We start from the raw sequence: 12,188 nt of genomic DNA, 5'->3' as shown, positions 1-12,188 counted from the left end.
GAAATTATGCACCTCTAGCTTTTCCTAGCTTGTATGTCTCTTTGTGCTGTGTTATCCTTGCTGATGGATTCATAGGTATGTAAAACTGTTGACATTGTTACTGGTTCATTATTGACAGTTATTGGTGCATTAGATGGAATGAATGTACATATCTTTGGTCTTAGAAGGGTTGATGTTCAGGAACACCTGCTATTCAGCCTGTCTGTCATGTTTAAAGGTGCCATAGAATTGAAAATTGAATTTACCTTGGCATAGTTGAATAACAAGAGTTCAGTACATGGACTGTTATGCAACAGTCGGAATCGTTAATATGTACGCCCTCAACATTTGCATATGCCAGCTCATGTTCAAGGCATTAGACAAGGGCAGTATTAATACTGGAGCTGCACAGCCGAATCAACAGACTTTATGCAGGTAAGCAAGCAAGGACAATAGCGAAAAATGGCAGATGGAGCAGTAATAACTGACATGATCCATGATATCATGATATTTTTAGTGATATTTGTAAATTGTCTTTCTAAATGTTTAGTTAGCATGTTGCTAATGTACTGTTAAATGTGGTTAAAGTTACCATTGTTTCTTACTGTATTCACGTTGACAAGACCATTGTTATTTTGAATTTTTAAACACTTGGAGTCTGTATAATTCATAAACACAACTTCATTCTTTATAAATCTCTCCAACAGTGTGTAACGTTAGATTTAGCCCCGTTAGCATACTATCAAACTCATTCAGAATCAAATGTAAACATCCAAATATATACTATACTCACATGATCCGATGCATGCATGCAGCATGCGTGACAAACATTTTGAAAGATCCATTTTGAGGGTTATGTTAGCTGTGTGAACTTTGTTTATGTATTAGAGAGTCGCGGGCTTAGGGGCGGGGAGCGTGAGGATTTAAAGGGGAAGCAGCCTGAATCGCCACATTTATAATGATGCCCCAAAATCGGCAGTTAAAAAAATTAATTAAAAAAAATCTATGGGGTATTTTAAGCTGAAACTTCACAGACACATTCAGGGGACACCTTAGTCTTATATTACATCTTGTGAAAAAGAATTCTTGGGCACCTTTAAATTTTGTAGAGAATACATACAGCACAGCAAGGTCATTGTCAAAGGCAAAGTGCTCATGAACTGAGAAATCGAATGTGCCTTGACCTTTTGACGCAAGTCATTGTACTATAAAAATATCCTGTAAGTTTTAGAACTCAAACTTCCTTGTTAGTCCAAAAACAGCTTGAAACTAAACTCAGAAAACGGCTAACTTATTTTTTTTTCACATTATTGCATCATAGTGCGAAAAAAAGACTGTCTCTGTCAGAAGAAGATCAACGCCTACTTCTATATCATCGTCTTTTTATCCCCGCCGACTGATTTGTAAATGACATGTATCAGTAAATACGAGAGAAATGCAAAAACAGGGCTAATTTGGGTACATTTAAATTCATGAAAGTTGATTAATGTACACTGTCCCCTTTTTTAAATAAATAAATAAAAATAAATAAGATTACTTCAGCAACAAAACCAGATGCCTCTGAGGATTACAAGATGTTTTGCAGTGGCAAGTTTTGGAAAAACAGTCTTTTGCATTGCCATCATTGTGATCTTAACATTAAGAAAGCATGGATGAACTTTTTTTTTTCTTTTTTTTTTTTTTTTACAAAGTTAGACACTGTTCATTTGTTTGCTTCATTTGCCTGCAAATTAGTTTTTACACAAAACAAAGTTCAACACAGGCTTTTCAGAGAGACTGAAAATAAAAGATGAAGCAGTGTCGACTATATTGGACAGTAATGCCGTACTATACAAGTGTTTGTGTGAGTAACAGTGGTTTTGCTGTTGTTTTGATCAAAGCTATTCGCTGTAATCCTGAATACATCTTCTGTTTTGTCATCAGTATGACATTACAACAGGTTTCAGGTTATTTGAAACACAACACTTCAAATGACAATACATTTTGAATGAACTATGAATAGCCTATAAGAATGACAGTGTGACAAACTCCATGTACTTAAACTTTATTTGCCACAACCAAGACTTATGAAGCATATGTAATAAACATAAAAGTTTCAACTGTACGTTAGAGATATCTTTCAACATCGGAAGTTTCCAAAACAATTCCACACGTGCAATGGTGGGGACGTTGAAAATTATTTTAATATGCAAAACCGTTACCCAATCATAGCAGTGGGTGTTTCGAGTGTTTGAAAGAGAGGGTCAAAAACAGGATTGAAAATTGAAAAAAGGCCCAGAATTGAAAAAGCCTATTCTAAATTGATAATGTAACCCAGGTTAGATGAAGAGAAATTGAAGGGAATTATTTAATTTATTCACAGTTACTAACATCATATTTCTCTTAATAAAAGTTGAAAAGAAGTGTTAAAGTTATTAAGAACATTTAAAAAATTAGCGAATTTATCCTATTTAGTAGATTAGTGATTAACCAATGAGAGCTCTTTGTCATCGTGCACCCTGCGTGTCATCGAGCATGCGCAATGACAGAAGAGAGTTGATAGAGAAATGACGTGATCTGATCTTCGTGATCTAACTTGATTAAATATAGATTAAAAAACCCTCTGAATATCATACAAACGTTTAAATTAATTTATTTCTAGGCATCTAGACGTCGATTGAACATTGTTGAAACGCATTTTACTCGGTGAGTCAGCATAATATAATCGATGGTAAAGAGGAAAAATGTTTAAAAACTTTGGTTCACTGCAACTGAGTGGTTTAGTTGCAGTAAACTGTGCTTATCATATTTTTTTTATTTGTATTTTGACTTTAGTATTTATAAACGTCAAAGTGAATCGCATGGTTATTGCTTGTTCATTGCAGTTCACTGACGCCATTGTTGGTCACGTGTAAAGACACGCGCCTGTGTAAGAAAAAAAAACTTGATTGAGAAGTAAATGAGTATTATATCATTTCTTGTAGAAATGGTAATTGTATATTTTAGTTGTTATTTTGATTGTTTTGAGCTTTGTGAAATTCATTCTCAAATTCACTAAATGAATGTTCTGGTCTGTGATCAGGCCAGGTTTTTTTTCCTTCCTTGTTTTTTTTCTATTTTTTTCTTCTATTTTTTCTTCTTTCTTCATTCTACGGATTCACGATACTCCTGTGATCTTCTGTGACATCCTGCGAAACTTCACATTTGATGGCGAGCCAACCAAATCTGCTACGGAGGAAAAAGGATGACACATAATAAAGAAGAGGACAATATCCTTTCTTTGAATTTATCATTCTTGCTTGGAGAAAGCAAGACACTTTCAACCTAAAGAACTATTATATTCCCTTCCTTGAGGGAATTTACTGAACAGAACGGGAAAAGAGAAAAGGAAACTGATCATTACTACACAGAACATTGAACTCTTGATAGTATACCAGTAACCCATTTGATTAACATTGAAGTCCTTATTGCTTTTATTCTTTTGTAATTTTCAAATTATATTTCAAATTCAAATTTAACTTTGTTGTCTGTCTGTTATTTCTCACCACAACCCGCCACCTCCTTTACGATCCCTAAATCTTCTGATGAATTAATTTCAATCTTCTGATAAATTCAATTCAACTCAATCATTAAATTATCAGCAATTCTTTAAAGGGTGCTACATAAACTTTGGTGAGCCAGCCAGGAGGAGGCGCTGTTGCTGAGAAATAACGACTGTACATTTAGTAGGAAAAAAATGTTTTTTTTGCTCTCTAGCAAGCATCGATAATGGAGATAATGGAAACTGAAGGGATTAAAATTCCAAATCCTGTTATAGTTCAGTGGATTAACAGAAACCGAGAGTGATGATGAATTATTCAAAGCGCTGAAACAATACGGGTCATTTGACAAAACCGTGCGCATCGATGACAGGGAATCCGAGTTTTACCGAAACATAATAATTGAGTACGACGGTGACCAAGCTTTGCAGTCCCTAGGACCTCAATTGCCGTATGTCCACCAGCTATCAAACGAACCAGGTATTAAGTGCCATGTGAGAGCGTTAGCCAGTGTGTTTACACAGCAACTGGTCCTACCTAGACAGATTGAAAGAAATAGCAGAACTGAGTGGAAACAACTTTCAGTCCATACTGAGTGAAATGCTGTCTAAAATGAGTGCTGACCTCACACCAGGACCCGCCGAACCTGGTAGTATTAGTGAAAATACCTGTGAGAAAACATATTGGACATCCCCTGATGGAAATTCTGACCCAATCCTTGATCCGCCGAGTCAGACAGATGACGTACCGTCCCAACTCGTCCCCCCATCAGTTTGACTGAGCCAACCCTTCGCACCTCGTCCAAAATTCTCAATCCGCCTGAAGTGCAACGACTAGTAGTTGAGCATGTCATGCGGAGTGGTGAAGTGGCAGTGCAAGGGCAGGTACAGCCCAGGCTCAGAGTATCTTCTGGAAAATGCCCTTGTCCTGGCAATGAGGTAGATTACAACATTTGGCGTTCTAGTGTCAAATTCATTTTGAAAGATCCTTCTTTGTCCGATTTTCATGTGTCTAGGCGGATATTAGACAGTCTTTTGCCTCCTGCAGCAGATGTTATTAGGCATCTGAACCCTGAATCTCCTCCTTCTGCTTACCTCCAGCTGTTGGATTCTGCTTTCGGAGCTGTTGAGGATGGGGATGAATTGTTAGCGAAATTCATGAATACTCTGCAGGATGCGGGTGAAAGACCGTCCACTTATCTGTATAGGCTGCAGTCAGCTTTAAGGGCAACCGTCAAAAGAGGTGGTGTTGCCCCAGAGGAGGCAGACAGGCATCTTCTCAAGCAGTTTTGCAGGGGCTGCTGGGATAATGACTTAATCACTGAACTGCGATTAGAACAAAAGCGAAACAATCCTCCTTTTTCACAGCTTCTGCTTATGCTTCGTACGGAGGAAGATAGACATACTGCGAAAGCAACTCGAATGAAGCAGCATCTTGGGTCTTCTAGGCAGAGAGCGCTTATGCACTCTTGAAACTGAAACACGTGAGTTAAAGAAGCAGATTGTCAAGCTTCAGAGTCAGTTAGCAAATCTTGCAATCCAAAAAAAACATCCAAAGAAGGCTCTGTCAAAAGAGGTAGTAAAAAGACCTGCACCATCTGATCGAAAAAAGTCAGGAGCTGCTGCGAGTGTAGTTTCGGTCAACAGGAAGCCGACTGATAGACCTAGGTCATGGTACTGTTTCACGTGTGGTGAGGATGGCCACATTGCAACATCCTGTACTTCTGAGCCAAACCCTGAGCTTGTTGCAACTAAACATAAACTGTGAAGAGAGAAACAGTTACAGTGGGATTCACAGAATTCCACTAACAGCTCTGATTTAAACTAGAGTCAGTTCCTGTTGTGGGACAAATGGGAGCCGAGGCTAAATTGAGTTATCCCAATGTTAACCGTGTTTTCAAGAAATGCCAAATTCCTAGGAAGCAGAGTGCAAGTCTACCTAAGGGTCTAGTTGGTGCTAGATGTGTTGCTGAAGTCAGCATTGCTGGTAAAAAATGTCATTGTCTATTAGACACAGGATCACAGGTCGCAACCGTGCCTAAGTCCTTTTATGAGCAACACCTCTCAGCATACCAATCAACTCCCTAGATGTTATACTGGAGGTAGGAGGCGAAACCGAAACCCAAAACCGCTTTCATCTGTCCCCTGGGGTTTTGGGAATTTAATCATATGCCTCAGGGGGTCACTAACGCCCCAAGTACTTTCCAGAGATTGATGGAAAAGTGTATGGAGGACATTCATCTCAGGGAAGTACTTGTCTTCCTGGACGATTTAATCATATTTTCTGAGACTTTAGAAGAGCATAAAAGAGGACTGTTGAAAGTCTTTTCTCGGCTCAGAGAATATGGGTTAAAACTTGCCCTTGAAAAGTGCAAATTCTTCCAGATTTCAGTTCGTTACTTAGGGCACATCGTGTCAGAGCGCGGCGTAGAGAAGGATCTGGAAAAAATAGAAACCCTAAAAACCTGGCCGAGTCCCACAAACCTTAAAGAATTAAGGTCATTTTTGGGCTTTTCGGGGTATTACCGCCAATTTATTAAGGATTACGCAAGGGTGGTGAAACCGCTCACTGACCTAACCGTGGGGTATCCACCAACTAGGAAAGGTAGTAAGCGAAGTAAGGGTAAGGGTCCATACCACAACCCTAAAGAGCCTTTTGGGGGTCGCTGGACACAACTTTGTGAGGAGGCATTTCAGTCTGTTATTGACAAACTAACTACTGCGCCTGTGTTGGGCTTTGCAAACCCTAAACTTTCCTACTTTGTACATACAGATGCCAGCACCAAGGGGTTAGTGTTACAACAGAGACACGGAGACTGAAGTAGAAGCAATCCAGTTAAGTATTTATTCACAAGTTGCTGAGCACAGAGTGATAACAAGCAGATATAGCGTTTTGAGAGATGAATGGAATATAATACTGTCCTTTTAAACTTGCAGATGCTGGATGAGAGATGCAATGGAGGGAGACGATGGAGACACTCACACACACAGGTAGGTTTGCACACGGGGAGACCAGGAGACGAAGGAGATGAAGGAGATCGCTGGAGCAGGTAGGTAAGTCGTTTGGGAGTCCTTAAGGTAAGCATACATATGTCGTAGTGCGAACGAGACCGGACAGTGAGTGTGTGTGAGTGTGGTGGCTTTATGGTGCAGGTGATTGCAGAGTTAATGACGTGCAGGTGGCGGTGATTAGAAGGCTGGTGATTGAGTGCGTGGGTACTGCAGTGAGGTGGAACCTGACGTGTCTGTGACAGTACCCCCCTCCCACGGCCCGCTCCTGAGGGCCGCGGACCTCGACGCCGTGGTGGTCGTCCTCTAGGTCGTGGGGCAGGTCTGTCCGGGTGATTGGCGTGGAAGTTCTGTAATAGGATAGGATCAAGGATATCATTCTTGGGCACCCATGAGCGTTCCTCGGGGCCATAACCTTCCCAGTCAACGAGGTATTCGAGCTGACCACCACGGCGCCGGGAATCCAGGATCTCATGAACCACGTAAGCTGTGCCGTCCTCCAGGATGAGTGGAAGGGGGGGCTCGGCGGCTGCCACGTCAGGTTCTGTGGAGGGAACAACAGAAGGGTGGTGAGGTTTTAGCAGAGAAACGTGGAAAGTAGGATGAATTCTACTATACTGTGCAGGGAGTTGGAGACGGTAAGTGACGGGGTTGATCTGCCGAAGGATGGTGAACGGGCCAATGAAGCGGGGACTCAGCTTCTTGCAGGGCAGACGCATCCTGATGTCCCTGGTGGACAGCCAGACCTTCTGCCCCGGTTGATAGACTGGAGCGTCGGAGCGCCGAAGGTCGGCTGTCCTCTTGCGTCTGCGCAGGGCTCTCTGCAGTTGGTGGTGAGCTGAGTCCCATACCCTCTCGCTCTCCCGGAACCAGTAGTCGACTGCAGGGACGTTGGAGGGTTCCCCATCCCAGGGGAACAGCGGGGGTTGGTAGCCGAGTACGCACTGGAAGGGTGTTAGTCCAGTTGTGGCTTGACGGAGGGAGTTCTGTGCGTACTCGGCCCAACCCAGGTACTGGTTCCAGGAGTTCTGGTGGCCGTGACAGAAGGTACGCAGGAAGCGGCCAATCTCCTGGATCTTCCTTTCCGTCTGCCCGTTCGACTGAGGATGGTATCCAGATGACAGGCTGACGGTCACACCCAGGAGGGAGAAGAAGGCCTTCCAGACGTGGGAAATGAATTGGGGTCCTCTGTCGGAGACTATATCTTCAGGTATTCCATAATAGCGAAAAACATGGTTGAATAGCATCTCTGCCGTGGCCATAGCGGTAGGTAGACCCTCCAGGGGTATCAAACGGCAGGACTTAGAGAAGCGGTCTACCACCACCAGGATGCACGTGTGACCGTCAGACTCAGGGAGATCGGTGACGAAGTCCACTCCCAGGTGTGACCAGGGTCGCTCAGGAACGGGCAGAGGAAGTAGCTTGCCGGTGGGAAGATGGCGTGGACTTTTGGAGATGGCGCACTCCCTGCAGCCCTGCACGTACCTTCTGACGTCGTTGGCCATGTTGGGCCACCAGAAGCGTTGTTTGAGCAACGAGAGGGTCTCATTGACCCCCGGGTGACCAGTGCCAAGTGATGAGTGGGTATTGTGCAGGAGTGGAGTGCGACGTGCCCGTGTGACGTATTGCAAGCCTTGGGGGCAACCCGGCGGAGTGCGTGTGGAGGCATTGGTGGAGGGAATGGTTTCTTCAGACCACTGGATAGGGTTCACGAAGATAGACTCTGGCAGGATCTTTTCAGGCTCTTCGGGCTTTTCCTCAGGGGAATGGATACGAGACAGAGCGTCAGCTTTAGTGTTCTTAGAACCAGGGTGGTAAGAGATGGAGAAATTGAATCTCGAGAAAAACATGGCCCAGCGAGCTTGGCGAGGGTTGAGTCTTTTGGCAGCCTTCAGATATTCGAGGTTTTTATAGTCAGTGAGAACTTGAAACGGATGAGTAGCCCCCTCCAACCAATGCCTCCACTCCTCGAGGGCAAGCTTGACGGCCAGGAGTTTGCGGTCACCGATGTCATAATTGACCTCCGCCGGGTTGAGCTTGTGGGAGAAGAAGGCGCATGGATGGAGTCTACTTGGCGTCCCCTGCTGCTGTGAAAGGACCGCTCCCACTCCGGTGGTGGAGGCGTCCACTTCCACGATGAATGGTAGATCCGGGTTAGGGTGGACGAGGAGGGGAGCGGTGGTGAAGGCTCTTTTCAGGGTCTCGAAGGCGTTGGTGGCAAGTTGGGACCAGGACAGAGACTTGGGCTGGTTACGGAGTAAGTTGGTGAGTGGACTGACGATGGTACTGTAATTCTTGATAAATCTGCGGTAGAAGTTGGAGAAACCTAGGAATCGTTGGAGCTCTTTGATAGTTGATGGAGTGGGCCAGGACTGGATAGCGGTGACCTTCCCCTCGTCCATCCGGATGCCACTGTGATCAATGATGTATCCCAGAAACTGGACGGAGGGCTGGTGAAAGGAGCACTTTTCAGCTTTTAGGAAGAGGTGAAACTGCCGTAAGCGTTGAAGGACCTCCGCAACGTGGTGGCGATGTTCGGCCAAGCTCCGGGAGTAGATGAGGATGTCATCAATATATACCAGAACGAACTTGTGGAGAAACTCCCGGAGCACCTCGTGAATGAAATCCTGGAATACGGAGGGGGCGTTGACCAGGCCATACGGCATGACGAGATATTCGTAGTGTCCGGTGGGCGTGACAAAGGCGGTCTTCCACTCGTCCCCCTCACGTATCCAGATGAGGTTGTACGCGCTGCGGAGGTCCAACTTAGTGAACACAGTGGCACCGCGGAGATGTTCCAGGGCCGCTGGGACGAGGGGAAGTGGGTAGCGGAATTTGACGGTGATCTTGTTTAGGGCACGGTAGTCGATGCAGGGCCTCAAGCCTCCGTCCTTCTTTGCCACGAAAAAGAAACTTGAAGCAGCAGGGGAAGTAGACGGGCGGATGTATCCCTGTTCGAGTGCCTCTTTGATGTATTCCTCCATGGCCTTCTCCTCCGGTAGTGATAGGGGGTAGATACGTCCCCTAGGCACTGGTTCACCCGGTAGCAGATCGATGGCACAGTCCCATGGCCGGTGTGGAGGAAGTTTGGAGGCGCGCTGCGGGCAGAAAACGTCACTGAAGGGGGCGTAGTCCGGGGGAACATCCACGGAGCGTTTCTCGACAGGGCTTTCGATAGAGGTGGCGTTCATGGAGAGAGACTTGGAGAGTGGAGACTTTGGAACAGGAAGCGCTGGGAAACAGTCAGGAAAGCAGTGATCGCCCCACTTCAGGACTTCGCCCGTGCGCCAAGAGATGGTGGGATTGTGTTGTTCTAGCCACGGGCGCCCTAGAACCACGTCAGCGGTGGATTCCTCCAGAACCAGCAGATGTACCTTCTCAGAGTGCAAGATGCCGACACAGAGTTGAAGAGGTCCCACATAATGACGGATGTTCTTACGGCTCAGGGGTTTGCCCGTGATGGAGTGGATTTGATAGCTAGTCGGAGACGGGGAGACTTTGAGGTTGAGTTGTCGGCAGAGGGCACCAGAGATGAAATTTCCTGCTGACCCTGAGTCGAGGAGCGCCACCACTGGAACAGAGGTGTTTGCAGCAGTAAGGATTACAACAGTAGTGAGTGGTTTCATTTTTTGGATTGAGGGAAAATTGCACTCACCACGGGCCGAGGAGGACGGGTTGGGCATGTGGAGATGACATGCCCCGGAGATCCACAATATAAGCATAAGTTCAGGGTCAGCCTTCTTTGTCTTTCATTTGTGGTGAGACGAGAATGATCAATCTGCATGGGTTCGGTGGCTGGTTCTGGAGGGCTGACGGGTTCGGACCGACGGAGGAGGTTGGTGATGGTTGACTGGCCCTGGTGCTCTAGGAGACACGACTGCATACGGGACCCCACGCGAATGGCGAGTTGGATAAAGCGTTCGAGTCCAATGGAGTCCTAGTATGCAGCGAGATGCAGCCGCATATTGGGTTCCAACCCCTGACGGAATGATGTGATGAGAGCTTGTTCATTCCATCCGCTGGTGGCGGCTAGCGTTCGGAACTGCAAGGCATATTCGTTAACAGAGAGATTACGTTGTTTTAGATTGTAGAGTTTCTCACCAGTCGATGAATCCGTCAGAGGTTTCCCGAAGACCTCCCGGAAGTGAGAGACGAACGCAGAGTATGATCTGACCACAGGGCCTTTTTGAGTCCACAGAGAGTCTGCCCATTGCAGGGCCTTACCTTGCAATTGCGAAATGATGAACGCTATTTTAGCCGTGTCGGTGGTGTAGAAGTGCGGCTGCATCTCCAGGACCAGTTCGCATTGGAGAAGGAATCCGCTGCATTCCTCCGCCGATCCAGAGTAGGGCGCCGGTTTGGCCATGGGACTGGCGGTGAATGCTGGTGAGGAAGCGGTGCTGGTGGGTGCTGGAGTGGAAGCGTTGCTGGAGGAAGATGACGATAGCTGTGGTGTGAGTGCTCGGCGCAGCGTGTCCACGAGCTCTTGAAACGGGTCGTTGGTGCTCATGCTGTGAAGTTGTTATGGTCCGGTCTTCTGTTACAACAGAGACACGGAGACTGAAGTAGAAGCAATCCAGTTAAGTATTTATTCACAAGTTGCTGAGCACAGAGTGATAACAAGCAGATATAGCGTTCTGAGAGATGAATGGAATATAATACTGTCCTTTTAAACTTGCAGATGCTGGATGAGAGATGCAATGGAGGGAGACGATGGAGACACTCACACACACAGGTAGGTTTGCACACGGGGAGACCAGGAGACGAAGGAGATGAAGGAGATCGCTGGAGCAGGTAGGTAAGTCGTTTGGGAGTCCTTAAGGTAAGCATACATATGTCGTAGTGCGAACGAGACCGGACAGTGAGTGTGTGTGAGTGTGGTGGCTTTATGGTGCTGGTGATTGCAGAGTTAATGACGTGCAGGTGGCGGTGATTAGAAGGCTGGTGATTGAGTGCGTGGGTACTGCAGTGAGGTGGAACCTGACGTGTCTGTGACAGTTAGGAGCTGCTCTGTATCAGGAACAGGAAGGGCAAATGCAAGTCATTGCATATGCAAGTAGAGGTTTGTCCCATAGTGAGTCGCACTACCCAGCCCACAAGCATCATTAAATTGTCCGCAATTCTTTAAAGGGTGCTACAATAACATTACGGGCCCTATTTTAACGATCTAAACGCAAAGTGTAAAGCGCACGGCGCAGGTGCACTCAGGGCGTGTCCAAATCCACTTTTGCTATTTTAACAACGGAAAAACTGTCTGTCTGTCTGTGCGCCGGGGCGCATTTTTGAAATGGGTTGTCCCTATTCTCTTAATGAGTAATGGGCGTAACTTTATTTTTTGGATTGCTATTTATATGGCGGAATTTGTTGGCAGAAAAGCTGAACGTTTTTCAAGTAGGGATGCACCGATCTGCCTTTTTCACTTCCGATACCGATCCCGATACCTGGGATTCAGTATCGGCCGATACCGATCCGATCCGATCTTCAAGTAATAAGAAAAGCGCTAAATTACCTAATAAACTGTATGCGTCACTTAGGGCTGTGACGGTCGGCATGACAACCGCACCACCGCGGTCGTGGAGTGTCACCGGCGGTAGTGTGGCGTGTATATTATATATAATCTCAAAGGTAGGTTTAACCGAGAATTTTCCGTCATTGATGGAATTTTTTTTAGCAGTGACGAAAA

Source organism: Megalobrama amblycephala, linkage group LG6 (genome assembly GCF_018812025.1).
Source record: "Megalobrama amblycephala isolate DHTTF-2021 linkage group LG6, ASM1881202v1, whole genome shotgun sequence".
Taxonomy (NCBI): domain Eukaryota; kingdom Metazoa; phylum Chordata; class Actinopteri; order Cypriniformes; family Xenocyprididae; genus Megalobrama; species Megalobrama amblycephala.
The sequence above is the reverse complement of the archived record's forward strand: the minus strand, read 5'-3'. Positions refer to the sequence as shown.